At 29.6% G+C, this 18,397-nt stretch overlaps 1 protein-coding gene across 1 annotated transcript in view; it reads right to left on the bottom strand.

The window, feature by feature from the left end:
- The window catches only part of LOC111415914 (sodium/potassium-transporting ATPase subunit alpha), a 134,147-nt gene that overhangs the window by 78,420 nt on the left and 37,330 nt on the right, over positions 1–18,397 (bottom strand). The gene's annotated exons all lie outside the window — the stretch shown is intronic.

Here is an 18,397-nt window from a genome sequence, read left to right as displayed (position 1 = left end):
GAAATAATCTTCATTCTCATATTATTAATTATTGTGATAAATTTATTTCATGAGAGAGAAAATAATATTTAGAGTTGAAAAATTAAAAAGGTTATTAAATTGGGAAAAAAATGTTCTATAAATGGGTGTAGGGAGATTTAGCGTTATTAAAAATTGATGAAATGGAAACCACCCACGGTCAATTTTCCACGTATTTTTTATAATACACTGTCCGAGCGGACAACCGCAAATGAGTTGGAGCACGTTCCGCAGGAAAATATATAAATCCCGCCGACCAAATTGCTTCCATTTTTTTCATGGAGCATACGAGTTATAAAAATTTAAAATCTCGTTTTGTGTTACATTTAACACGTTTAATAATAACTAGAAATACAAAGCGTTTTTTTGATAGACCATTTCGAAAACAAAAAATAAACCTCTATTGCATTCAATTTTTTTAAGATTAATATTGCTAGACTTATACTTTCAATAATTTTAATTCTATTATGATATTGGTCATAATAAATTGGAGTTGGGTTGGGTTCAATTTCTTTCCAAAAATGAAGTAATACAAATTAAACTGTTTGATCCACATCGGTGTTTGTTTTAATTTTTATTTATTGACACAATGGGTTTTGACATGTTACCATAATGAAGACTTCTTTCTTTTTTAGTCTGCAAACATCGTTTTCAACTTTTGCGTGGAAAGAATAGCCTACCCGATGTTTCGTGACCAGAACTAATATTACTGTTATTTTCATCTTGCCGGGTTTTCATTATTAATATTGCCATTATTTGTAAAAACATACTGTGCAAGCAAAAAATATATTAAAAACAAATATTTTCGAATTTTATTTACTGCTGATAGTATTTTTATTTCTTTTGTTGTGCGCAGAAGGACGCAAAAAGGCTTATTTTGACATTTGTTATGAACATATTAGTTGTGGGTTCTTAGACATTTGTGCATTGCATATTTCTATTTTTATAGCTTCAAAAATTTCACCATTTTAAATAAGCTTTTTGCATAAAAATGGTTTTTGGAAACCTTTTAAAATTCTAATGATTACCAGTAGCAACATAATCTAGAAAGAAATCAATGTAAAACATAGATTGTGGTTGTACGGGTAAAGACAGTGATATATTGTGTCCCGATATTTGATATTTGACGATATATAAACGAAGTATTAACATAGTATTCTCATTTTTAACACGTCATGTCAGCTCTGTTATTAAAGCTGGAGGATAAAGCCGTGCACTATGTATGTCGGAAGTGCAGTGGACTGCATAGAATAGAAGAGGAAATTTGGCACTACTCTAGAGAGATGGACACATACAAACAGCTTGCAGGAATATTCTTAAATGTTTTCTATGCAATAGTGCAGAAACGTGCTTCGGTTATCTTCACAGTGACATAAACGAATTTGTATCAAACTAGATATTTCTTAATTTTTACTTTATTTTAATCTTTGATTAAGCTGAATTTCGACGAAAGCTGAATCTATTACTGAGGTGCAAATAGAATAGATTCTAGATGTCGACGTTACATACCGATTTGGTTAATGGAGAGTGAAATACGCGGAAATAATTCAGGATGACAGCGAAACTCATCCATGACTGGAAGGTATTGAGTATACTGGTAGTGACCAGGTTGAGTATATTTGTGCCGTTGTTGAGTGCCAACGAATGTCGACCATTAAGAACACCGCAAACTTGAACGAACTTGCTTATTCTTTTGTGATACTTGCAAACAATGTGAAGTATTAAAGTCAAACAAAAAAAGTAATCTGGATATCCGCAAACATCAACATTAAACGTAACGCGGGAAGACGAAAAATTCAAAACGCACTAAAACTTTTAAAAAGGTTGTGTTGACAGGGATCCTTGGGGTATGGAGTACTGACTCCTTACGAAGAAGTTTATTCAGGGTTCAATCCCTGAGGAGTGAGATTCTTAAGGGCGATGAAAGTGTAATAAAAACTGAAAAAGGTACAATTCTGAGACTGCAAAAAAATATTAATACTCTTAAATTTGGTGTCCTGTTTTCGACCTTAAACAATTGATATATGTATGTGACCATGCCCAACGAAACTGCTCTATTTAAATTCAAGTTTAGATAAAACAGATAATAGAGGAGGTTTATGAAATATAGGTACATGATTTTCAGAACAATAGTGATAAAGGAAAAATAGCAGAAGCGGACCTGTTCACTGGTGATTATTATGAAAAAAATAAAATATTATTATTTTTATAAAATAAAATTGTGTGCATCAGATATTGCAGTTATTGGGGATTTCGGCGAACACAACATAAGTGTCAAGTAATATAGTGTCTATTTTAACCTTACCACTTAAAGAGTCAAGGACTGGTATAGGAACACCCTTGAATCATCATTGGAAACGGTTTTAAACGTTTTAAAAAGAAGCTTACTAGAAGAGCGAAGCCGTCATCGTCAACAACTGATGCACATTGGAGCAGGATGCTAGATGAATAGAGCCTTGTAGTTGCTGAGGTTTTTTTTAAAACAATAAAAAGTGGAGAAAGAAGTTTCCCATCAGCAGATATTACGGGTTGAATTGTGTAACTGTGCGTTGTAGATGACACCGACTGGACCATACTTTCTATGGTTTTAACTCCTAAATCGCTTGATGTTCTTCCCGAATGGAATTCCAAGTTAAAACCGCTCTGATCCGCTGATTGCCTCTTTAACGAAATCTTTTGCTAAAGTTTTTACTGGATCAACATTTCCAAATTGTTTTCGGGATAGAAATTTTGTTATTTTTCGGCTTACTAACCGGTTTGCTTTCTTAAAACGTTGCACCCAGCTATAAGATGCTTTGAGTAGTTGAGGAGATAAATTCTTTTCATTTCTAGCTTGTATAACCCATCTGCGTATATCAATATCATGTAGTGGCAATTTATTATCTACGGTGGCTCTCGCTTGATTAATTACAAATTCGGTAATTTCTGCTAATTTTTCTTTGTATGTCCCTCTTTCTTCAATATATTTAGTTATTTAGTTATCAGTATTTTCTATAAAGCTTTCACTTGTATCCTGGTCTTCAATCATTTGCTGACCATCATTGATGCCATTGGATGAGTCGAAAAGTAATACACTTTCGACTTCAATTTGCATATTGTAGTCTTCCATACTTTCCATTAAAATATGCTGTATATTTTCTAATGAGGGTAGGTAGTTCACTTCGTGGAACATTGATATAGATAGATTAAAAAAAACAATACTACATTTAACAAATTACGATGGCAGTTTTCATTTTCGAGATATAAACAAAAAACTATCCCTAATTTGTAACCTTTATAACCATTTTAAAAAATGTTTTACTTTAAATATAAAACAAACACAGTGCCTAATTTCGCCGTAATCGACAAGTAACGCCCGGAATAGAATTAATTTTTAAGGGGGTGGTTAACCCCAACCACCCCTAAATGGTGTATTATGAATTATTTTACACTAAACATTCTATGGTGCGACTAATTTACGGTTTTGTTTAAAATACTTTCAAAATACCTGTCAGTTTTATCACATCATTCTTACGAAAAGTAGTTACATGTTAACCCTCGTAACATCGCTAGGGTTGAACTACGATGAATGAGAAAAAAACACTTAACTAATATTTTTGAATGCACTACAAGTATATTTAACGTCATCAAAATCGATAGGGGGGTTTTTAAATAAAGCCGAAAAAATATTGGTATTTCGCCCCTTTTAACCCTCTGGTATATGTGTGATACATCAAAAGAAAGCTCTTTTAAAATGAATATCAGCTACAGTTTACGAAATGTTGATAGCAATTTTCGTTTTCAAAATATAAGTGAAAACGTACTTTTTCCCTAAACTGACTGTACCAAATTTCATCGAAATCGGTGAGACACAGTAGTGACACTTCCCTTGTAAGATCAAAAAAAAAATAACTGAGAGGATACTGAAAGTAAAGTTAAGAAATATTGCTTTTCTACTACACCTATCGTTTTACTTTGTTGAGAACAACTCACCTTCTTTGAATTAAAAAATATCTTTTTTAATGATATTTATTACAATATGCGGCAGTTTTATTTCAATATTTGAAGTAGTTTATGCATCATATATGTGTTACGCGATCTTTGATTGTGGACGGCAACGTCTTTTTGGTAAAAGGCTGTCATAAACCGGTTATCATTTGAAAGTAAAGATTGTGGCTGCTTTCAATCAATCTGCTTCAACTGTGAGGAAATACTTTATAATTTGTATTTTGGGTATACTACACAAAACTATTGTGACAAAACTAAGAGCATATCAAGAGACTCCGACATCACAGACCAATGTGGGGTTCACCTCAGGACATTGGAAGACAAAGCAATAGATTTTGGTTTAACCACGTCCCTAGAGCAGATTAGATAACAGATAACCGCAAAATGTGCTTTTGCATTTTACAAATTCGATTTACACGTTTTCTTCAGGAATATATCAAGTAAATCGAGAGATAGATGTTCTTAGTTTCTAAAGATGTTTTTACTCTGGTATATGTGTAACATCATTGTACCATCATCAATATCACGTTGAGCGCCGTGTGTCCACCGGTGGACATTTTTTGTTTACTTTCAGGGCCAATGTGACCACCGGCGGACACGATGTTATGTTCATTTTAGGAACGCGTGTCTACGGGTGGAAACGTTTGACATTGACTTTACATGAGCCAATACAAATCATGGTCCCTGGAAGTAAGCATGGTTAACTTGGACCGAGCAGATTAAGTAATTTAGATAGTTTTACATGGGAACTTTCTATAAGAATTAAAGAAATACAATTTTTGACGAAAAGTATTTAAATATTAAATTAATTCATGTTATTAATGGAAAGACTCGGGAATCGGAGCTTTTCACAAAAAAACATTTAGAATCAAATTTGTAGCAAATTTTATTCTTAACAATATTGCTCTTTTGCTCTTAGAGGCGTCAATATTGAGAAAAATACAAAAATATGAAAAATTTGTTGCTTTTTCAAATTCTTAATGGAATCACTCAAGAATCGAAGCTTTTCACAAAAAAACAACAAAAGCTGTAAAATCTATTATTCTTAACAATATTGCTCTCTTGCTGTTTTGCTCTTAGATGCGTCAATATTGAGAAAAACACAAAAATATAAAAATTTCATGAATTTCTTGCTTTTTCAAGTTATTAATGGTAAAATCGGAAATCGGAGCTTTTCACAAAAAAAACTTTTAGAACAAAAGTTGTAAAAACATTTATTCTTAACAATATTGCTCTCTTCCTCTTTTGCTCTTAGAGGTGTCAATATTGAGAAAAGTACAAAAAATATGAAAATTTGAAGAATTCGTTTTGCTTTTTCAAATTCTTAATGGAATCACTCAAGAATCGAAGCTTTTCACAAAAAAACAACAAAAGCTGTAAAAGCTATTATTCTTAACAATATTGCTCTCTTGCTGTTTTGCTCTTAGATGCGTCAATATTGAGAAAAATACAAAAAAATATGAAAATTTGAAGAATTTGTTGTGTTTTCAAGTTATTAATGGTAAAATCGGAAATCGGAGCTTTTCACAAAAAAACTTTTAGAACAAAAGTTGTAAAAACATTTATTCTTAACAATATTGCTCTCTTCTTCTTTTGCTCTTAGAGGTGTCAATATTGAGAAAAGTACAAAAAATATGAAAATTTTAAGAATTTGTTGCTTTTTCAAATTCTTAATGGAATCACTCAAGAATCGAAGATTTTCACAAAAAAAACAACAAAAGCTGTAAAAGCTATTATTCTTAACAATATTGCTCTCTTGCTGTTTTGCTCTTAGATGCGTCAATATTGAGAAAAATACAAAAAATATGAAAATTTGAAGAATTTGTTGTTTTTTCAAGTTATTGATGGAAACACTCGGAAATCGGAGCTTTTCACAAAAAAACTTTTAGAACAAAAGTTGTAAAAACATTTATTCTTAACAATATTGCTCTCATGCTCTTTTGCTCTTAGATGCGTCAATATCGAGGTAGATACGAAAATATGAAAATTTGATGAATTTATTGCTTTTTCAAGTTATTAAAGGTAACACTTGGGAATCGGAGCTTGCTATAAGAAAACTTTTGTAACAAAAATTGTTGCAAATTTTATTGTTAACAATATTGCTCTCTTGCACCTTAGCTCTTAAATGCATCAATATCGAGAAAAGTACGAAAATATGAAAATTTGATGAATTTGTTGCTCTTTCAAGTGATTAAAGGTAACTCTTAGGAATCGCAGTATGTTACAAAAAAATTTTAATACAAAACTTATTGCTGATTTTATTCTTAACAATATTGCTCTCTTTGACTTTTGCTGTCAGATTCATCAATGTGAGAAAAATGTGAAAATTTGACGATTTCATGATTTTACACGACATTGATGGTAGCGCAGGAGAGTTGGTACATACTACAAAAAAACTTTTAGTATAAAAGTTGTAGTAAATTTTATTCCTAGCAATATTACTCTCTTTAACTTTTGTCGTGAGGTTTATCAATGTTGAGAAAATATGAGAATTTGATGATTTCATGGTTTTACATGCTATTAACGGTAGCGCACGAGATTCGGAACATACTACAAAAAAACTTTTAGTATAAAAGTTGTAGCAAATTTTATTCTGAACAATATTGCTCTCTTTGACTTTTGCTGTCAGATTCATCAATGTCAAGAAAAATGTGAAAATTTGACGATTGATTTTACACGATGATTTTACACGTTTTCAAGTTATTAAAGGTAACACTTAGGAATCGCAGTATGTTACAAAAATACTTTTAGCACAAAAGTTGTAGCAAATTTTATTGTTTACAATATTGCTCTCTTGCACTTTTGTTCTTAGATACGTCAATATCGAGGTAGATACGAAAATATGAAAATTTGATGAATTTGTTGCTTTTTCACGTGATTAAAGGTAACCCTTGGGAATCGCAGTATGTTACAAAAATATTTTTAGCACAAAAGTAGTAGCAAATTTTATTATTGACAATATTGCTCTCTTGCTCTTTTGCTCTTAGATACGTCAATATCGAGGTAGATACGAAAATATGAAAATTTGATGAATTTGTTACTTTTTCAAGTGATTAAAGGTAACAGTTAGGAATCGCAGTATGTTACAAAAATACTTTTAGCACAAAAGTTGTAGCAAATTTTATTGTTAACAATATTGCTCAAAAATGAGCAAAAGAATGACAAAGTAAGTAGCCTGTAGGAGAGAAAACAACTTACAACGCTAATCAACAAAAAAAATCTTGGTCCCAAAATAGAAAACACACTATGTCCACCGGTGGCCACGCGGCGTTCAACGTGATAAACTAGAAAAAGCATTGTGCTTTCATAGAAATAGAAAAATCATTCGATAAGATATCCGGAAGGTTTGGGAAAAGAATCACATGTTTATAAGGAAGAAAAGAAACAATCTGCAGAGAGAAATAAAAAACTTATACAAAACTACTACAACAACTGAAATTCTTTGTAGGAAACAAAAAGGTACAACCGGTATACACCGGTATATCACAGATGATTACTTTGCAGTGAATGTTAGTAATGGTAGCAAATATAAAAAACATTTAAAATTATTTGGTCATATAGAACTAATGTAATAGCAATTATTTAAATCCTTCGAAACACATCAACAGAAAAGCCTTTATCCTAAGCCTTAAATCCTTTATTGTGTTCTAACAAGAACAAATTTGCACAGCAATATGTCGTGAATCGTGTGAATCGGACAAGATAAATACTGTAGAGATTAAGTTTCTAGTTTTTAAGTTCATTTTTAAAATTGTATTTATCCATTTTTCAAAATATTTTAAATTTAATGAATTCTATTGGAACACAAAACATATACATATAATAAATTACCGATCATTTAGTTAATAAGTAATAATTAAACACAAATTTATTAGTGTGACACGTTCAAGTTATTAACAGTAATTTGATATGAAATTGTTGCCTGGCTTTATTTATTACATATTCGGTTTAATTACATTTTTTTATTAATTACTGGTCGTGTAGCTATGGGTATGGATATTCTGATCGTTTGTTCTCGTTTCAAATATTTCAAAGCGAAATCCAAATAATTGGAAACCAATAAATTTTCAATGAAATGCACAAGATACTTTCGCAATTTCAGCGTTATTTTCGTACCAGATAAAATTTTATTACATGTTACCGGGACTTAGATTTTATTTGATTAAGAAATGAGTTCAAACGTAATTATTAGATTAAATATAAGATTGAAATCGTTTTTATTAGCATTTTATTAAAAGATTCGATCCTCTTTAAAATTTAAATTTAAAATACTCTTTTCAAATAAAATCGTATTATTAAATGGCATCTCCTTATTTTTTCTTCCAGTCCTACATCTTTCTAAGTCTTCACTGTTCCAATTTAACGTTGTCTTCCTGTCACTTAAACTAAGCAACTGTGTAACTCGTGATCGGATTGCACATATCAACTGTTAGCCAGCCATTGGTACTTTTATTTCCCCGGGGGTCAAAAGGTCGTGTCGCTCTTCATTAGGGATCCACTTCAACATGCTTCCACTTCAACATCCTACACGCTACGTCGACTCCCTTTCCCGTATTAGATTTACCAAAGAAAAACGTTTATGTTGCACTTTATGTGATCGATATTTTCCTTTGCATAATACTACACCCTATCTATCTAACATCGCGTTGAGTAAATAAACGATTAAAAATAAACAGATTTAGTCTAAATAATTTTGAACATCCGTTTCTGAACATTTCTTTGATTATTTTTCTGTAGGTAATATCTATAGGAGATACACGGTTAGTTTTCTTTATTAATATTTACTTTTCTATCTCGACACGGGTATTTTTTCTGACAACTGAATAAACCGTGGAGAACGGAATGGGTTTGTTGGGAAAATAATAGGGGATATTTGTGAATGGAAAGAGTAAATAGAGTTTCTGTTTTTGTTTGGGATGTTTGTTAAATTTCCTGGAAAGTGTTTTTATTGAAATGTAATCTGGTGAAAAATATTGTAATATTGTTTGTTGTTGTTTTTTGTTTTATCTCGATGGTTCATATTTAACTTTAAAATTGTTGCTAGCTTAAATTGTTGCCCAACTATCGTAATTATATTAATTGTTAGTGATTTGATAGTGTTTTAGCCGGATACCGGATATCCGCTTATCCGGCATATTTATCCTGCTATTGTGTTTATAATTTCTGGTGCATTTTTAAAGTGATTTGAATAAAAATGAAATTAATAAGAAAGCTGATACGATATGTTAACTTATTTGGATCCAAGAAAGAAAATGAATTTTTTTATGCTAATTTAACTAACGAAGCAACTCTAAAAAGAGGATACTTTAATTAATTCATTGGAAAGAAGACACTTTTATTAACACTTTGGGAAATTTTCATTTTCATATTCCAAGAACTGGATTTTATACGAATTTTTAAAACATAATCGGCGAAAATTGCAAAATTCGAAAAAATTGTCGATCATTCCAAAAATTTATTTCTTAAGAACTGAAAGTGATTTTTCAAAACGGCTTTTTGCATTAAAAAGAAGATACTTTAATTAATAATTGGTGATATTTCTACAGGGATCCTTCAAGAAATTAATTTTATAGCGAATTTTGAAAATTATCGATGAACATTGCAATATCGAAAATGTTATCAAAACTTCAAATATTGTTTTCTCAAAAATTACAAGTTATTTTCCAAAACGTGTTGGTTTATTGGAAAAAGGACACTTTTATTAACACTTTGGGAAATTTTCATACTCATATTCCAAGAAATGGATTTTATACGAATTTTTAAAACTTTGCGAAAATTGTAAATTTGAAAAAATTGTCGATTATTTCAAATATTTATTTCTTAAGAACTAAAAGTGATTTTTCAAAACGGCTTTTTGCATTAAAAAGAGGATACTTTAATTAATAATTGGTGATATTTCTACAAGGATCCTTTAAGAAATTAATTTTATAGCGAATTTTGAAAATTATCGATGAAGATTGCAATATCGAAAATGTTATCAAAACTTCAAATATTGTTTTCTCAAAAACTAACAGATATTTTTCAAAACGGGTTTGTTCATTGGAAAGAAGACACTTTTATTAACACTTTGGGAAATTTTCGTACTCATATTCCAAGAAATGGATTTTGTACGAATTTTTAAAACTTAATCGGCGAAAATTGCAAAATTCGAAAAAATTGTCGATCATTCCAAAAATTTATTTCTTAAGAACTGAAAGTGATTTTTCAAAACGGCTTTTTGCATTAAAAAGAATATACTTTAATTAATAATTGGTGATATATCCACAAGGATCCTTCAAGAAATTAATTTTATAGCGAATTTTGAATATTATCGATGAAAATTGCAACATCGAAAATTGTATCAAAACTTCAAATATTGTTTTCTCAAAAACTAACAGATATTTTTCAAAACGGGTTGATTCATTGGAAAGAAGACACTTTTATTAACACTTTGGGAAGTTTTCATGCTCATATTCCAAGAAATAGATTTTATACAAATTTTTAAAACTTAATCTGCGAAAATTGTAAATTCGAAAAAATTGTCGATTATTTCAAATACTTACTTCACAACAACTAAAAGTGATTTTTCAAAACGGCTTTTTGTATTAAAAGGAGGATACCTTAATTAATAATTGGTGGTATTTCCACAAGGATCCTTCAAGAAATGAATTTTATAGCGATTTTTGAAACTTATCGACGAAAATTGCAACATGGAAAATTTTATCAAAACTTCAAATATTGTTTTCTCAAAAATTAAAAGTTATTTTTCAAAACGGGTTGGTTCATTGGAAAGAAGACACTTTTATTAACACTTTGGGAAATTTTCATATTCATATTCCTAGAAATGGATTTTATACGAATTTTTAAATCTTAATCTGCGAATATTGCAAATTCGAAAAAATTGTCGATTATTTCAAAAATTTACTTCACAAGAACTAAAAGTGATTTTTCAAAACGGCTTTTTGCATTAAGAAGAGGATACTTCAATTAACAATTGGTGATATTTCCACAAGGATCCTTCAAGAAATTAATTTTATAGCGAATTTTGAATATTATCGATGAAAATTGCAACATCGAAATTTTATCAAAACTTCAAATATTGTTTTCTCAAAAACTAAAAGTTATTTTTCAAAACGGGTTAGTTCATTGGAAGGAAGACACTTTTGTTAACACTTATTCCAAGAAATGGATTATATACGAATTTTTAAAACCTAATCGGCGATTATTGCAAAATTCGAAAAAATTGTCGATCATTTCAAAAATTTCTTTCTCAAGAACCTAAAGTAATTTTTCAAAACGGCTTTTTGCATTAAAAAGAGGATACTTTAATTAATAATCGAAAGTGATAACAGCGACAGTTCTGTTAGTAATGAATGTGATGATGAATTACAAGCGAAGAGAAGAAAACTCGAGGAAACTGCAACAAGAGATTTTATATATCGTATCGGGATTGTTACTATGAGGTTGCTAATGATAAATAAAGTTGTATTCAATGAAAAAAGTCCTATTGGGGTTGAACTTGATTGTTATCTGCAGTATCCAACACCTAAAAGAGATACTAATTCCTGTGAATGTGAATGGTAATACCCGATACCGGATATCTGTTCCACCACTATTAATTGTACTTTCTTTCTTTGTGTTATTAATATTACTCCAGATAAATTAATAGATTATGATTAAATTTTGTATATCGAAAAGTTAAATAAGTCCATGTTAAAGATAATATTTCTTTTTTCTTTAAACAGAGTGATTTTTTATAGAAATAAAGTCGAACAACATTTGAAGTCAAAATGTCCGAGGTATCTTTAGACAGAACAGTGAAGATAATGACCGAATAATGCGAACTTTGTTTTCAAGATTCAATCTCATTTTGAAATTAGAAAGTTCATTAGTTTAGAATATCTTGAAAACCAAGGACGTCTTAGATTTCTTTAAAATTACAAGAAATGGATTAAATTTGATTAAACCCCTTAGATTTTTTTTAAATTTCTAATATATTATAAGAATTGAGAGATTTGTTTAAAATCGGTACAATATAAAATTTCTATTGAAGTATCTCCAATTAATCAATTCTCAACGTTTTCAAAATTTGAATTTTCGAATCGAATCATAATTTTCCAATTTCAAATATGTTATTATGATGATGCATTATAAATAACCGAACGATTGATTACAATAAAAAGAAATATGGTGAAATCGTTATGTTCATTCATTTAAAGACCTTGAACTAACCGCATATTATCAATTTCTTAGTCACGTTCTTTGCGATAAAATTTTATAAAACTTACATAACGTGAAGCATACAACTTACTCCGAATTCATAAATATTGTAATCTTTTATCTTTAGTAACTTCAATACTTTAATTAATAAATGAAGTTGATATTTGATCGAATAAATAATTTCTTAGCATGACGTCAAAGATTAACACATCTATTTCACAACACTTATCGCATTTCTTATTAGGTACGATTATCACATACGTTTCGTTTTATAAACGTATCTATCGTAATTTAATAGTTAATATAACACTAAAAATGGAAAAACAATTTTTAGTGATAAATTCTTTTTTAAGCAAATCAGTTATGAATAAACTGTTAAAGAATGTTTCTTGTTGAATGTAGTGTAGAGTAAATTGAAAATAAATCAATAATAAGCATAAATATTTTAGCAGGAATAAAATAAATCTTGTTTTAAAATAAATAAAGATCCATTTAGATTTTTACAATTGTTACTTTAAGAGTTTTGTTTATTAATCCATCTTAATCAAAACGACATAAAAAATAAGATAAATAACTAAAAATAAGGTTATCACAATTTTTAATCATCAGATTATTAAAAATATGACGCAAAATAAAAAAATAATATAATACAACAAATAAATAGTATTTAATTAGTTCATTTAAGAATCATAATTCTCACCTATTTTTTTATTAAAAGAATCCTCCAGTGCTGGGAATGAATTAAAAAAGTAGATAATGAAAAAAACGGCTCTGTGTCACTCCTGCAATTTTCACTTAGAAATAGAACGAAAAAATTACACCAAGGAGTGCCGAATTTTATCACAGAACTATGCGTAGGTGGAAACGCACTGGAGGATGTCTTAAATTATGTCTCTCAAATGAAAGAACTTGAATTAACGTGAGTCAGTTGATCACGGACGACCGTTCGGACTTAATGTAGCCGTTTCGTGTTGGTTCACTTTTACTTTATAAAAAGATTAACTGAAACAAGATTTTTCCGGTTTGATCTAACTTGAATAAATCGTCACATTAATTTGTAGAAGGGGAAATAAAAATTACTGAATAAAAAAAATATTTATACAAATTTCAGCTTTCCAAAAATGCGTTTAAAATTAAATTATTTTTTTAATTTTAATAAAATTACGGTATAAAAATTTGAATTGAATGAAATAGTGCTAGTTTTTTTATATGGAAATGAAATCGATTTCTATTTAGTTTGCAGCTCTGTTGAAATTGCATTTCAATCTTGAATATTGCTTTGGAATGTAATTTTTATGATGTAATTATTGAGCGACCATTATGTTAATTGAATAACGAAGAAAAAACATTTTCCATTATAACATGATTTAATTGAATAGGGTTGAATTACTTATTTATTGAAAATGTAATAATGTTTTATAACAGAAAAATTTTTGCCAATTAAAATGTCAAATAATATACTTCATGATATGTCTTAGATTATAACTTGCATGAAATTGTGATATCTCAATCTTCATCTTCTAGTTTTATTTCAACAATTTTTAATTGTGCAATTTTAGTATATTGCTTGTGAATGTAATTTTTCTTTTTATGTTAGGTTTATTGACAATTAAAGTGTAATTGTTATTGATCCATTTAATTATTATTGATTGAAAATATCCAGAAAGTTTCCTTTTAATCTGGGTAGTTTTCAGACATAATCTAGAACTTGTAACTTATGTAATGAAAATTATGCCGAGTGTAATGCAACACTTTGTTGTAGAATCAAAATCTAGACAGTGTAGTTATTATTGAAGTCTGGAGCCTAACCTGTACAATGCAGAACTTTCTCTGGAAATTTATACTTTGGTCAGTGTAACACCAAACATTTTGGAGATCAACTACATTTTGCCAATGTAGCCAATTGGCAAAATGTAGTCGAGATATCAGTTGTCACAACTACAACAACTGATATCTCGATTATTGTTGGAGATATGACAAAATGTTATAGAAGGAAAGTTGGTCCACATTTAATATTGTATTTTCTGTCATATCCTAAAAAAAAAACAATTGAGCATTAAATATGTTAAATACAGCGAATACATTCAAAATTTTAAATGACACTTAGTTTTTGTTATGTATGGAAATTCCAGATTAATTACCCAAGAAATAAATTTTTAGTTGTAAACTAAACTATGAGGGAATTTGAAGAATAAAGAATGATGAAGAATAAGAATACTTGTAAGGAACGTTGTTTCAAAGGACAAATTTTTTCCGTTAAAATGTCATATAAAGTCGTTATTTACAACGTTATCGCTTTACTTTAAAAAAATTGAATTTAAATTTACAACTGGGAAGATGTTGAAGAGAAATCTTTAAGATGTTAGTGTGGTATTAACTTATGAACTCGGAATGTAGAAGAAGATGTACACGAACATGTACCTAGCTTTATAACTAGAGCTCGGATTTTTATGCAATCAAATTATAGGAAATATGCGCATAAATATGCAAGCTTTTTATTCAAAATATGCAAAAATATGTGGAAATATGTAAACATATACATTTCTTATAGTTGTTATCAATCTATTTCTATCACATTTTTGTATATATTTTGCACTTTTCACATCTGGTTCTATTTATTTTCTTCCTCTCACACGTTATTTTAAAAAAGAATACTTAAAAAGTTAGCCATAGATACTCTAACAGATGAAAATTTAATTCTGAGACTATAAAACAGATTCGTATTTGTCATTGTCGATTGTCTAGATACATATGTAAAAACATATTCCAAGAAGATGGGACATTAAATTTAATCTAGTTTTATTTAGTTTTAATTTAACAGTTTTCCATTTTTTTAACTCCTAGTGTAAAAGTCTATGAGAAATACAATTTCGGAACAAACCATTGGCAACTCCTCTGAAAACTCTAATTTTTAACTTAAATCTTTGGCTAAAACGCTACGACATAATTTTAAAAAAATACTTACAATTTTGGCACAATTTTTACAAAATAATTCCTCATTATTTAAATTTAGTTCGGGATAACTTTTTATCCACTGAGACACAAGACACGATATCACTTTAGGCATTGTGTTATAGATTGGTAGATTAATGTTCACTCACACTGAACACAGCCACAGTAACTATGGTTGGGAATTTCCTTAAACTTAAACTCAACAGCGCTAGGGATTCCCCGCATGTTTCTGTAAATCGTTGCAAACTAAAAGGTATGTTCGCATGTTTAAAAATCACGCAGTCATTATATTTATTTTATTAAGCAACAGGAAACAAATCTAATAAAATGACAAAGTATGCGAAAATATGCAGTAAAAGGCCAACTTATGCAATAATCAAAAAAATTGTAAAAATATGCAATTTTTTTATTGTACCATCTGCTTTATTTTGCCAATTTTGAAAAAAATATTCCAGAAAATAAAGAAGATGCATTTTGCATAATATCCGAGCCCTATTTATAACACCACTTACAGCAAAAAATATCTGTAATTTACGCTCTTGTCCAAATAGCCAGGAAAGTATACTAACAATAAGAGGGAATTTGAAGAATAGAGAACGTGTATCAAGAGTGTGTGTAAATAAAGTATGTGTATATTATATTAATTGTGGTCTCATTGTGTCACATCAATTTCCTTTTTAATCAACTTCAAAAGCTTTAAATGTTAGATGGCACTGTCCCATCTGTTTGAGTTTCTGCGATTTCTACAATTTCCTTATTATTTCCTTTATTTTCATATATATTTGTGATAAATTTACTTCTAACAGTGAAAAAAATCTATTTCCATGTTGCTTGAAAAGTGTTGTAAAGCTTATTTTAACACTGAAGATAATTGGACGGTTCGAAGGTGTTGTTCGAAATGATGGATTAACATAATGGTACTATAAATGAAATGCCTTTTGGCATACGATTGCAGTGCCGTGAACCCAAGAACTATGCAGATTACTGTTACCTTTACTTGACAAACGTTAAGGGTTTTTCTAAAAAACGAAATATTCTTTAAAATATTCTGATGTGCTATCAGTATCAATGTCACTAGAGTTAGTTGAGTTCATCAAGTTCATCATCAGAGGAACTTCGAGACCCAACTATAACTAATGCAGACGCACATTTGATTGGTCATTCACAGCTAGAGATATTGTGCTAGAGATTTAGATTTGACCAAAAAACATTTAAAATATTAGGATCAAGACAATCAATGTTATATAAATCCGAAATTACAATTAATAACATATCAACTCGCAACTGTGCATCACATTGCTGCGCCGCGGTCACAAGCGAGTTTTGCTTTAATTAATTTTGGAAATATACCATTTTACACAATTAAGCCGAGGTTAATTGCAGCCGAGGCGCTACAATTAATATCATATCAAGCCGAAATTGATTATCACATTGCTGCACAATGGAAACAGTGGAATTATTTACAGGCGGACGTTAAAATAACAACGTTACTTCCTTTTATTCAAAGGAAGATAGTTTAATTTTCTGTAACAATATTGATGGTTTAATGTCGGCACTAGGCCACCATTGTTCACCAGAAGAATGGAGGATATTGATTGATGGATCAAAATTAAGTCTAAAGGCTGTTTTACTCCATAACGGAAGCATATTTCCATCTTTACCTATTGCGTACGGTGGTCATTTAATAGAAGGTTGTAAGGCTTTTTCTGGAAAAAGTCAAATACTTAAAGTAATGACTTTAGTTTTAGGATTGCAATCCGACTACACGAAGTATTATTGCGTTCTCTATAAATGGGACAGTAAAGCGCATTCAAAATGTTATGTTAAACAAAACTGGTTTTTAAGATCAATAAGCACCTAACAAAATCAATTTAACGCTGTTGCCTATCAAGCTTCATTTAATCAAGAATTTTGTGAAACTACTTCGTAAATGTGGAGTAGAATTTGAGTTTCTGAAAAATAAATTTCCTAGGTTCAATGAGACCACAATTAATATATTATACACATACTTTATTTGTACTTATTTGTAGGTACCTATTCCTATACGTCTTCTTCAGGTACACTCCGAGTTTCTAAATTAATACACAATGAGTTTTTGGCTAAATGTCAAATCTTTTGGATCTACAGTTGCCCTATAAAATCCTACGATAGCTAATAAACCATAAGATCCTTTATATTTCTTGTGTTTTCAGCAAGAAATACAAGTAAGACTTGCTTACAGATATCGAAAACAAATCGATTGATTAGGAAAAGTTAAAAGTTACTCGATACGCTTTTTCATTTAACATTTTTAAGAGTGTATCTCCCGAAGAAAGGAGGCGACAATGGGTGAATTAGTATTTGCATTAAAAGTTTCCTTCTATAATTTTTCTTACATGTTTCAAAGATTTGTTTCATTAAATAAAAAAAAATAAATCCGTATTTCTAAAAAATGGAATGGATAATTTTTTAAAGAACCTCCTGTACTTATTTATTTATTATAATATAATAAAAAAACACTCTGAAGATAATTCGACTTCGTTAAAACATTTTTGGCATTTCGCTTTTTGAACCAGGAGGAATTATATTTTTCAAGCAAATTTTTATATCCATGGAGAGAGTTACAGTTTGAGCCCTAATTTTTAATTGTCTTTCTAGAAGACGGATACCTAATTTCATTAGAGGGTCGTGCCTTGAAATAAATTCATTAAAGTTGAGAAGGAAAATTACTTTTTAATTTATTGGAGCTATATTCCCAGGTGATAAGAAGTCGTCATTGGTCGTCTTTTCATCGATCTGCTAACATTATACCCTGCATAAAGTTTATCGACAACATCAACGCCAGATATTAATTTATTGTAAAATGAAATTATTTATTAAATTATATATCATACTTGACATCAGAAAAATTTTTGTTTCTTCTTTTGAAACATATGAAAGAAGAATACAGCCCAATCTTATCCAAAAAACAACACTTATCGATTTCAGATTCACCATTTTGTTCTAGCTATCTTCATAATCTGATCACATTCGTTAAAATCTTCATGTTCATTATTAGAGTCCGGAATTTATGCAAATTGCCTATTATTTACTGCTGATAGTACGATTAAATGCTTTCGGATCTAGACGAATTACGTGAATAGGAATTGAATGACGCCTATTAATTTTTACATATTTGGCATATTTCTAAGTTTTTCGCATATTTTTGCATATATTGCATATTTTCACATATTTTCATATACTTTACAGTATTATAAGTTTT

This window comes from Onthophagus taurus, chromosome 7 (assembly GCF_036711975.1).
Source record: "Onthophagus taurus isolate NC chromosome 7, IU_Otau_3.0, whole genome shotgun sequence".
Lineage (NCBI taxonomy): Eukaryota > Metazoa > Arthropoda > Insecta > Coleoptera > Scarabaeidae > Onthophagus > Onthophagus taurus.
Note: the sequence above shows the minus strand (reverse complement) of the source record. Positions and strands in the feature narration are given on the sequence as shown.